This window comes from Myxocyprinus asiaticus, chromosome 9 (assembly GCF_019703515.2).
Source record: "Myxocyprinus asiaticus isolate MX2 ecotype Aquarium Trade chromosome 9, UBuf_Myxa_2, whole genome shotgun sequence".
Taxonomy (NCBI): domain Eukaryota; kingdom Metazoa; phylum Chordata; class Actinopteri; order Cypriniformes; family Catostomidae; genus Myxocyprinus; species Myxocyprinus asiaticus.
In genome coordinates, this window is record NC_059352.1 from 14,765,529 (window position 1) to 14,777,609 (window position 12,081).

General features: G+C 37.1%; 1 long non-coding RNA gene across 1 annotated transcript; it reads left to right on the forward strand.

The window, feature by feature from the left end:
• The first annotated feature begins 1,756 nt into the window (after positions 1–1,756).
• Positions 1,757–11,866, forward strand: LOC127446568 (uncharacterized). The gene is made up of 5 exons (XR_007898226.1): positions 1,757–1,789; positions 2,327–2,376; positions 5,657–5,769; positions 5,852–5,947; positions 11,189–11,866. It is a non-coding gene; the product is annotated as an uncharacterized LOC127446568 (long non-coding RNA).
• The last annotated feature ends 215 nt before the right edge of the window (positions 11,867–12,081 follow it).

A 12,081-nucleotide genomic window follows, 5' to 3' on the forward strand; every position in this document is an offset into this window, starting at 1 on the left:
TGCTGTGGTCTCCCATTCACTCCCATTCACCGCTGTCGAAGTTTATCCTGCAGTCGTTTACTTCCGCATTCCAAAACCCAGAGTGTGAAAAAGGTCTATTGAGGGACTTGTACACAACTATTACACAAGGTGCAAACATTAATTGATGCTCAAGAAGACAACAAACTACTATATGCATACTATACTTTATGTAAATATCTGTAATGTAGATTCTGAAGAGCAGTACTAAATAATTTTTTTATCTCTTATATAAATTATGAAAGGGGTGTGAACATTTATGAAACAAAGGGGAATACAAACGTTCTCAGCTATACTGTATAATATATAACTATACTCAATATATACTGTTTATTTAACCTCCGATTAATGGGTTATCAGCTGTCTTCCTTTTCTTCGGCTTTCTATCTTTTTTCTGAACAGCAATCTAAATTGAGCATTTCTGTGATTTGGCGACTAAAAACAGCCATATGGCTCCTTAATATTTCAGTTTAGGAGACAATGGCTCCTAAGTCATTTTTTTTTTTTTTTTTTTTTGTCTGGAGCCTTGTTTTCCATGTGTTTTTCACTATAATATAATGTAATAGCAATATAAATATAATAATATTTATGTGGCATTCATTTCTCTGACATATATTGTGAGATTTCTATACAAAAGAGTGAGAGATGAGTAGCTGACATGCTATTCCAGAATCCTAATCTTAACCTATAGCCTAATTTAAATACAATTGTAATTAATTAATTCTTGGATAATTATTATACACATGATCTTATGACCTCATATAAATAAGAGATATGTGAATATATGGAATATTTGTACTTATATAGCTTATAACACCATAGGACTATTTAAGTGAACTTTGGTGACATTTTAAAAGAAATGGTCAACAGTTAGGCAGCACTAAAATATATACACTTTCACTTATACATTCATATCAATTTTAATTTTAAGTCCATGTTATTTATCAACTACCTAGATATCCATATACATTTTTAAGTACTGGAAACATTAAAAATTCACCAGCATAGGCAAGTCTTTGGAACTTTTGTGCCTTTCCTCCATAACTGATTCACTGTATCAGGCTCTGAATCATGACTTTGTATGAAGTGTCTTAGTAAAAGCCATTGAGAAGATAAAATGCCTGTTGTCCTGACCTACATCAAGCCTGTGAACATGTGTGTGCGTATTTTTTTTTTTTATATATGCCAGTACAGTATGTGATTGAGGATTGGGACTTCAGAGACCTCTCCCTGAAAATGAGGCCTCCAGTGTTCATACCCCGTCCTGAGACAGAGGTGACAAATGCACTCGAATCCACACACTCAAAAAGTGACCTACTTAGCACTTGTCAGAATTTTGCAACAAATGGAGAATGGACTTCAAATGGATGGCACTTTTTGCATAAACACTGTTTGTTTAAAAACATATATTTCCGTTTGGACACACTGATTGTAGTGAATACTGTATATGCGGTATGCGTTTGTGTGTGCTTTGCAGGAGCTGGCTAGTCTGGTTCTAGAAGACCTCCAGTTGAGATGTGGGGGAAATTTACAGAATTGATTTATGATGTCTAGTGGTGGGATGTGGATCTGGGGCCATCTATCTCAGTTTACTACACAGCATTCCACAGGTTAGCGCCCTCCGTGCATTTCTCCTAATTATTTATCTTACTGTTCTTAGTAATGTAGCATGTCATGTGTAACATCTGTTCCTATGTGTCTTTAAGCTCAGGGTATTTGCTTTGGACCAGAGCCAGACAGCAGTATGTCTAACAAGGGAAAATGGAAGCAGGTGATTGTCAGTGCCTCTGTTCAGTGTAGACTAACTGGCTTTGCTTCAGGACCCAGATTTTACATTGGACCAAACCCATAACCCCTATTTAATGCCCTCAGGGCCATATTTTCTTTTACCTTGCGTAGTTGTGTTCAAAGTTTTTAAGGGTAAGGGCACGTCACACAACATGCCCATGTTGGCATCTACCAAGTGACAAAATTCTGTACATTTTGATTTGATGTCTTCGACATCAGCAACAAAAGATATATGTTGTATCCTCCCTTCTAAAAGTTGATGATACTCCTATTTATTTTACTAATGCATGATTATATGTTAGTTGCATTTTATTATTTGCACTTAGCATTATATTTTCGGTGCTGCCGGCTACCCTATCAGAACGTACCTGCGACCAATTTTTGGGTCATGACCTATTAGTTGAGAGCCACTGTCATTGACTGTTTAAAGCTTCTTTCTACATTGGGGTAATTTGTTGTTTATTATTTAATGGTTGATTTGAATTCAATATATGTCAGTATTCTCTTTTGTATGTTCCAGACTGGGTCTACAGGACAGAGTACATGTCCGACATTTAGATGTGATTAACGGTAAGACTGATGGAAATTGCATGGAAAATCCCCACTCAAGCGGACTAATCATAACAGTTAATTATTCTTAGATTTGTTTGTGTGGGTTAGGGACTGTTATGGTGGTAAAATTGGGTCAGAGCATAAGAAACATGTGATTTCTGTTGAACCTGTCTATTTTCAGATGATAAAAATTTTCCATAATATAAACATTTAAGTATGCCATAAGGATATTTCAATGCAAACTGGAATACAGCAGTTGTTATAACTAAGTTTCTACACCCCACACAGCACATATACACTTTTTGGGAGATAACCTGTTTTTTAAAGACTATGCTTGAACTCAGCATGAAATTGCATTCACAGCCCTTTCATTTTACTTCCATAATGTGACATATTTCTGAATAAAACAGGATAACGGCATAAAAATGTATTGCGGGACTTAGTTTTATTAATAAAGAATTGATTGGATCGCGTAAAAGGGAGGGTTCAGTATCAGGATGGAGTGAGACCTGAAGGCGTTGGGGACGTCAACCAAAAAGGAAAGTTGTTTCAGACACAGAGCAAGTTGTTACATTTGGATTTTTTCTTTGTTTATTTCATTGGAATAACTTGCACTTATGAATCATTCACAGTAAAACCAGGAATGTGTTTTTTTTAGAAATTATAGGGTCAATTTGATTTCTTGTTGACTATAAAGGGATAGTTCACCCAAAAACTAAAATTATCTCACCATTTACTCACCCTAATGCCATCCCAGATGAGTATGACTTACTTTCTTCTATAGAACACAAACAAAGATTTTTAGAAGAATATTTCAGCTCTGTAGGTCCATAAAATGCAAGTGAAAGATGACCAGAGATTTGAAACTCCAAAAATGACATAAAGGCAGCATAAAAGTAATCCATATGACTCCAGTGGCTTAATCTGTCATCTTAAGCGATGCAATTATTTTGTGTGAGAAACAGATCAATATTTAAATCCTTTTTTACTATAAATCTCCACTTTGACATTCTGAAAGTGAAAGTGTAGAATTATAGTAAAAAAGGACTTAAATATTGATCTTCTGAAGGTTTAACCACTGGAGTTATATGGTTTACTTTTATGCTGCCTTTATGTCATTTTTGAAGCTTGAAAGGTCTGGTCACCATTCACTTGCATTTTATGGACCTTGTGTTCTGCAGAAGAAAGTAAATGATGAGAGAAATACAATTTTTGTGTGAACTAATCCTTTAATATGTTCCCCCACTTTTCAAATCATTCCTACGCATCTGTCCTTCAAAATATGTCAGTTACAATTTGTCAAGAGGGTTAAATAGTTTATAACAATATCAATGCTTGGATTCTGATCAATTATGTCTATTTGACAAAAACTGTCAAAGTGTAAAAATTTGTCATTCAAGATATCATTATTTTTTTCTCTCAGATTTAAAATGTACTTCATTTTGTATTACTGCTACTTAAGCGACGTTTTTATCCAAAGTGACTTTCAAAATCAGGAACATAAGCAATTTGAAATACATAGCCAACAATGCCCGCAGTATTACACTGCCAAGTTTTAATCATAGCTGAAGTAGTACAGAAGTTAGAGCAAAAGAAAGACCCAGAAGAAAGAAATTGACACACACACACACACACACACACACACACACACACATATATATATATATATATATATATATATATATATATATATATATATATATATATATATAAATGTAAAAACCATGAAGGCTTTAAGTCAGTTCAGGTTTAGATGGTAAACTGGTTTCACTCTGTTTAGGGAATTTTAATGTCTGTTGTTTTTTGTTTTGTTTTTTTGGTTCCTTTACTGGAAGAACTATTATTACTATTAGTACTTATTACTGCCAATTTTATTTTCATTTATAGCTAATTTACTGGATGCTGTGTCGGCGATGAATGATAAAGCTTTAAAAAGCACTTGGATATTTAGTGCAGAAGCTGGGATCTTTGATTATTGCATTTCCCAGGTCCTGTCATTTCCTCTCTCTTTGTTTTTGTTGTTTTGTTGTGACTGGCGGAAGTGACCAGTGCATGAGTCATAACTAGCCCTGCACGTATAATTTGCAACCACAGAATTCCACAAAAAGCTCAACGGATTTCTGCTGAATAGAATCATTTTCAATCCCCCACCTCATGCATGTTTATTTATACAAATATTTTGACTTATTTGATGCTATTAAAAGTCTTAATAAATTCATGCCACAATATTCTTCAGATTTCGCCCAACAATCTGCACATAAAATTAAAATTAAAATAAAAATAAAAAAAGTATGCATCAAAAAGGTATTAAACTATCTAATGTAGTTGTCAGGTGTCAATTAAAAATAAATAAAGAACAAAATGAATCTGCACATTAAGTAAAATAAATAAATAAATAAATAAAGAAAATAGGTAATATTTCAAAGACTTATAAAAAAACAAACTGAAGTCTTCCATAAAATCTACTTGATCATGGATTTTAGACTCAAAGCCTTGCTTCTTTGAATTGATGTAATTTTTTGGTATTCACTATGGGCCTAGTCATAACATACTGTACAGACTGTCTTTTTCTGGTTTTGCATTAGATAGGACTAGTATATTAATGGATAATCGAGACTTTGAGAGACTGGTTCAGATCAGTCCACATCCAAGAAGGTCCTCTTAGGTAGTGACATGGAAATGATTCACTAATTCCAGGGATTTATTGGGATTTTCCTGTTACAATTTGTGCTTCTCTTTCCACTAGATGGCACTGAATTCAGCCCTCCTCAATGTTAAATGTCAGGTTTTTAATACTGAGGCTACCCATATTACTGCTAGTAGGCTCTGAGATTAACTTGTTTTCTCGTTAACTGCTGCACTTCACTGACTGCATAAATGAAGGTAGTTCTACAGAAATGTTAGTCAAAAATCTTGTTAAGTGTTGTTTTTGGAGCTAGCAGACACAAATGGAGGTTTGTTTCAGGAGTTATGGATCATTAACAGAAATATAGTGTTTGAAATAACATTAGCCTACTGCATTCATTGTATTACATACGGTAAGTATATACCATGTATTGTGTTATTATTTGTATATATTATACAAATATATGATACTATTTGATTCAAGCCCAACAACTGAATATATTTCAGACTTTTAATGCGTCATGGGGAAAAAATATCAAAAGCTTTTACCATTCAACACATGTATTTTATGCATTTGTTTTCCTCCCTGGTTATTTTTAATGGGCTCATTAAGGCATTTATTCTTCATATAATATCAGTCTGCAAAGAAACCCAATGTCTTTCCTAATCCTAGATGCAGATTCGATCCTCTGTGAATGTGGTCCCGTTCACTTTCTAGTCAGCAACACCCCCCACCTCCCACCTAGTCAGCCAACAGATGAAGTCTTTGCAAACGGAAATACTCAGGTAAGGCCAAATTACGACATGTGTACTTGTGAATTTAGCCTATCATGTAACCTTTTAACTGTCCCCACCTCTTCCCTGGAAGGTTTGAGGACCAAGATGCATTGGATGGGGGTTCAGACGGCCTGTCTGTGATTCGCCCAATTCTGGCTTTAGCCTCTAAGCTCTAAACAGAGCAAGGGTAAGTAAGAAGTGTGTGATTGTCAAGAGCCATAATATGTAGTTTGGCATTATGTCAGTTTCTTGTTGAATATTCTCTTGTGTTTTGCCTTTTATTCAAATGCAGTATAAATAGTATTGTATCTGGCTAAGAAGCTTTCCCAGCATATCTTAAATGCTTCAGGGAATTGAGTGCTACACAGTTCTGTGTAGCTGAGCAGATAACAGTATTCCAGGGACCAGACCAGATATTTCTCCTAATTTCCAACTCCCCCCCCCACCCCAACCACCCGCACTCATACCTCCAAAGAAACACACACACGTATGCACAAGCATACACAATACGAACAGCCTAATTAGCCTTTGGTGATGACAGTTGCATAACTTGCCTTGTGTAAGGTGATAACGTTCCATGCCGGTAAAATGGCAAATTCAGTAAGTATTTCACAGAACTGATGAGTTATAAACTTGGAAGAGGCAGGGCAGGGTGCAGCACGCATATCCTTTTTGTTCCATTTCGTCAAAGTGTACATCATGTAACTCAGATGGTTTATATAAGGTTTCGGATTTAATCGTAGGTGTCTTATGTTTCCATTTAAGATTGTTGCTTTCGCCGAATGGCCTTTTTTATAGATACCAAGCAGCTATATTGAACGGGGCTATCCTAGCATTAGCTTTAAATTTTTCAGTCTTAGATCATCCTATTCTTCTTGACTTATGGCTTTCGAGGTTGTTTACATGGTAAAACATCCTGTCCAACTAAACTTTTCCTCACCTCCACAATTAAATGACTTTGCCTGCCCAGGCGTGTTTACCTTGAGGTTGCCCCATGCCATCCTCCAATCATTCAGAAGCTGATAGAGGAGAGGATGCTGGGGCTTCATTACCTGGAAACCCGCTGTGACGTCACTAACATGTCAGAGTCTTCTGTTAACACAGTGTGCACTTTTTTTGTTTTGATAGTCTGCTATAAGTCTGTCTAAAAAATAAAAAATAAAACATTTATGAAATCAAAATTAATTACTGCTATGTAGGTTGAGTAATGTCCATTTTACAGTGTAATAGTATGAGTAAGTGTAATACTAACACATTTGTACTAAGGTAATTCAGTTCATGGAAGTGCCTGTTTTTATGGATTATTTTTGTTATAGCTATTGTAATCAGGGTATGAAATTAACTTTTTTGCCCAACAGCCACGGTGGCTGGTGGATGCCCAGTTTTACCAACCACTTTGATTTTTCAGACATATATCACTCACTGAGCACTTTATTAGGAACACTATGGTCCTAATAAAGTGCCCGACATGGTCTTCTGCTGTTGTAGCCCATTCTTTTCAAGGTTCGATGTATTTTGCATTCTGAGATGCTATTCTGCTCACTACAATTGTATAGAGTGATTATCTGAGTTACCGTAGCATTTCTGTAAGCTTGAACCAGTCAATTCTCTGTTGACCTCTCTCATCAACAAGGCGTTTCCATCCACAGAACTGCCACTTACTAGATGTTTTTTTGTTTTTGGCACCATTCTGAGTAAACTCTAGAGACTGTTGTGTGTGAAAATCCCAGGAGATCAGCAGTTACAGAAATACTCAAACCAGCCCATCTGGCACCAACAATCATGCCACGGTCTGACATTCTTTCCCCATTCTGATGGTTGATGTTAATGTTAACTGAAGCTCGTGACCCGTATCTGCGTGATTTTCTGCATTGCACTGCTGTCACACGATTGGCTGATTAGATAATAGCATGAATAAGTAAGTGTACAGGTGTTCAGGTGTTCATAAAGTGCTCAGTGAGTGTGTGTATACTGTATATATATATATATATATACACTATATTGCCAAATGTATTCGCTCACCCATCCAAATAATTGAATTCAGGTGTTCCAATCACTTCCATGGCCACAGGTGTATAAAATGAAGCACCTAGGAATGCAGACTGCTTCTACAAACATTCGTGAAAGAATGGGCCGCTCTCAGGAGCTCAGTGAATTCCAGCGTGGTACTGTGATAGGATGCCACCTGTGCAACAAGTCCAGTCGTGAAATTTCCTCGCTACTAAATATTCCACAGTCAACTGTCAGTGGTATTATAACAAAGTGGAAGCGATTGGGAATGACAGCAACTCAACCACGAAGTGGTAGGCCACGTAAAATGACAGAGCGGGGTCAGCGGATGCTGAGGCGCATAGTGCACAGAGGTCGCCAACTTTCTGCAGAGTCAATCGCTACAGACCTCCAAAGTTCATGTGGCCTTCAGATTAGCTCAAGAACAGTGCGTAGAGAGCTTCATGGAATGGGTTTCCATGGCCGAGCAGCTGCATCCAAGCCATACATCACCAAGTGCAATGCAAAGCGTCGGATGCAGTGGTGTAAAGCACGCCGCCACTGGACTCTAGAGCAGTGGAGACGCGTTCTCTGGAGTGACGAATCGCGCTTGTCCATCTGGCAATCTGATGGACGAGTCTGGGTTTGGCGGTTGCCAGGAGAACGGTACTTGTCTGACTGCATTGTGCCAGCTGTGAAGTTTGGTGGAGGGGGGATTATGGTGTGGGGTTGTTTTTCAGGAGCTGGGCTTGGCCCCTTAGTTCCAGTGAAAGGAACTCTGAATGCTTCAGCATACCAAGAGATTTTGGACAATTCCATGCTCCCAACTTTGTGGGAACAGTTTGGGGATGGCCCCTTCCTGTTCCAACATGACTGCGCACCAGTGCACAAAGCAAGGTCCATAAAGACATGGATGAGTGAGTTTGGTGTGGAAGAACTTGACTGGCCTGCACAGAGTCCTGACCTCAACCCGATAGAGCACCTTTGGGATGAATTAGAGCGTAGACTGCGAGCCAGGCCTTCTCGTCCAACATCAGTGTCTGACCTCACAAATGCGCTTCTGGAAGAATGGTCAAAAATTCCCATAAACACACTCCTAAACCTTGTGGAAAGCCTTCCCAGAAGAGTTGAAGCTGTTATAGCTGCAAAGGGTGGGCCGACGTCATATTAAACCCTATGGATTAAGAATGGGATGTCACTTAAGTTCATATGCGTCTAAAGGCAGATGAGCGAATACTTTTGGCAATATAGTGTATATATATATAATGATTATGATATTATTAATTTATTTTCCCATTTCTCTGATTTTTGCTTTGCGTCAGATTACACGATCACCACCGTCCAAAAAAAAATTATAAAAAAATAAAAATAAACAAACAGAAAAATACATTACATTAGTACTACATCTATACAACATATGTACAATTTATTTTAATATAATGTTATTTTGTAATATAACACACAATAACTAGGGCTGTCAATCGATTAAACATTTTAATCAAATGAATTACATGGCATGCCGAATAATTAACTGAATTAATCGCAGTTGATCGCATATATAAATATTTGCTTAGAAAGCACCTCAGATAACAATAACTCAATAAATAATGATTAAATACTTATAAATAGTTATATTTAAATCATTATAATAATAATGTATATTATACAAAATAATAATATAGATCATTAAAATGCATTACATCATTGTGGCACATGAGTAAAGCATTAAAAATGGTAACACTTTACAATAAGGTTCTATTTGTTAACATTAGTTAACAACATTAGTTAACATGAACTAACAATGCACAATAATTTTACAGCTTTTATTAATCTTAGTTAATGTTAATTTTAACATATATTAATACATTTCTCGAATCAAAAGTTGTTTTTGTTAACATTAGTAAATGCATTATGAACTAACATGAACTTACAATCAACAATTGTAATTTTGAATTAAGCCATGCCAAAATAAAGTGAACCTGCGGAGTTGCGTTCACAATGCATGTAAAACGCAAACTGCTCTGTGGAAATAAAGCGAACTTAAATCAGAGCACCTCCTGAGATGATCTGAGATCATTTGCAGTGTTCTCATAGATGACAGTATTCTTGCAAGACATCTGAAACAGGCAAGAATGAGTGAGAACACAATACATGCACGTGTTCCATGAGAAGCGTTCGTGCTGCGCTCATAGGTGGCAGAGCACCACTGAACATCTGAACACACAGCGAATCAGATATGCGCATCGACAGCTTTTCTTTCGTCTGTTCTTCAAAATAAAATCAAGGGTGTTTCTTCAAACGTGCATCTTTGTGTACCGGCATTTCTTGTTATATGTAACTCTGAGACATCTTACAGGTCGCCCACAACAGTGCCGAGTAGATGAGCAAAAGTACCCGCTACTGCGCATGAAATTCCCGCATTTGGCATGTTGGCAGCTGTTAATTTCAAATCTTTATTGTAACTAATTATATTAAAGGAATAGTTCCAATTCTGTAAATATTACTTTCTTCTGTGGAACACAAAAGAGATATTTAGAAGAATGTCCATACTGCTCTTTTCCATGCAGAGAAAGTGAATGGTGACCATGGCTGTCAAGAAATTTTTTTTTGTGAATAATGACTTACATTTCAGTTTGTTTCTCGCAAAAAGCTATCCAATGGCCAGGCCCAGAAGGATTCTGCAGACTTTTTTCACATTTTATGTGCTGATTTTGAAGTAAAATTTGAAGAATCCTGCAGAAGAAATTTCAACATGTAAAATGTGTTAAATGGAGCTTACAGTACTACACTCTTATTGGTAGCTGAGAGCATCATGAAATTGTTGAATATTGAAATCGTGAAAAGCCAAAATGTTTAACCAACAAACATGCAAGGGGTGGGGAATGCGTAGAACGAGTAACAGATGTTGCAATTCTGTTGAAATTTCTGAGTTCTGAGTGCAGATTTTTTAAATACTTTTTTTTGCCTGTTTTGGAACATTGCTGTTCCCAATCCACTTTCATTGCATGGAGGAGAGCAGCTTGGACATTCTGCTAAACAATCCTTTGGTGATCCACGGAAGAAAGAAAGTCATTCAAGTTTGGAACAGCATTAGGGTTTGTAAATTATGACAACATTTCCACTCTTGTGCACACTTTTTCTTTTGCATCTTGTGAACAGGTCAGTACCTCTGAGGGAATGTGAGGATTATGATGATCTTTAAAACAGGAACTACAAACTACACCCTACAAACCACCCATTTAAGTGTGCAATAGTCTTTGTCTAAGTCATTCTAGATAATCACACTAGACTTTGATATAATTTTCCATTTCACACCAAAAACAGAGGACTTGAGTAGGACTTGGTAGGCAACACAGTCACCCAGTTATCTATGAGTGTCAAGTCAGCAGCTTTTTTTATTTACAGTACACTGGTAAGACACTCTCGTTTTGTTTTGCAGGCCCCGATTCTGCATTTTACAGAAGAAGGGAAGGAATGTCTGAAGCGAAGTACAGAGAAAAACACATTTGGAAAGACCGGAGGGTATACACACAGCTACAAGAAAGGTGATGTGAGATTTATAGGTAGAGACTCTACCATTAGGAATTGCCAGTTAAAATGGCCTTTTGCCAAGCTGCATATGGCACACTGCCAGTCCCCTTGCTGTCCCGCCTGCTCCCAGCATGCATTGTTTTTCTAAGAGTTAAAAACCTGGCTATCCTACTGAGAAAACTACTCTCAGAAATCTGTTTGGCTCTATTTGTACAACCTACTGTTGTTATAGCTTCGACAATGGCTTGCTTTTTATTGGTAAGCGAGCATGTTTGCGCGGCTGTGGTTTGTTGTGGTGAGATTGCATCGATTGTGAGTGCTCAGTGTGCAAGTGTCAGGGTGCAATAGGCTGAAGGTAATTATTGAGGCCTTTTCTAAGAACTCCCCCTCCCAGCCCTGCACTAGCCTCTCCCTGGAAGCAATGCGCTCATTCTGCGAAACAGCTGGCCCATTGCCGCTAGCTCGCTCACTTAGCTAGCCCACAAAGGCAGACAGACAACACTACATGCTCCATTACCATAATGTATAAAAGCACACTGTATCTGTCTATTCTGTTCACAGAATAGGTGAAATAAAATTGTATACATTCTCACTCATTTTTGTTTTGTTAATGTGTGTGTGTTAAAAGCTATGTTTTATTTATTTAACATTCTTATAGACTTCTGCAATGCCATTATAAATCAACTATTTTAATACCTGTGTTGTTTATGGTGCTAAATGTATATATACCAATGTGCCAGTGCTTACAGCTTAAACTAGAACCTTCTTGATAAATGAGAACCTTTTGAAGTGATATGTTCA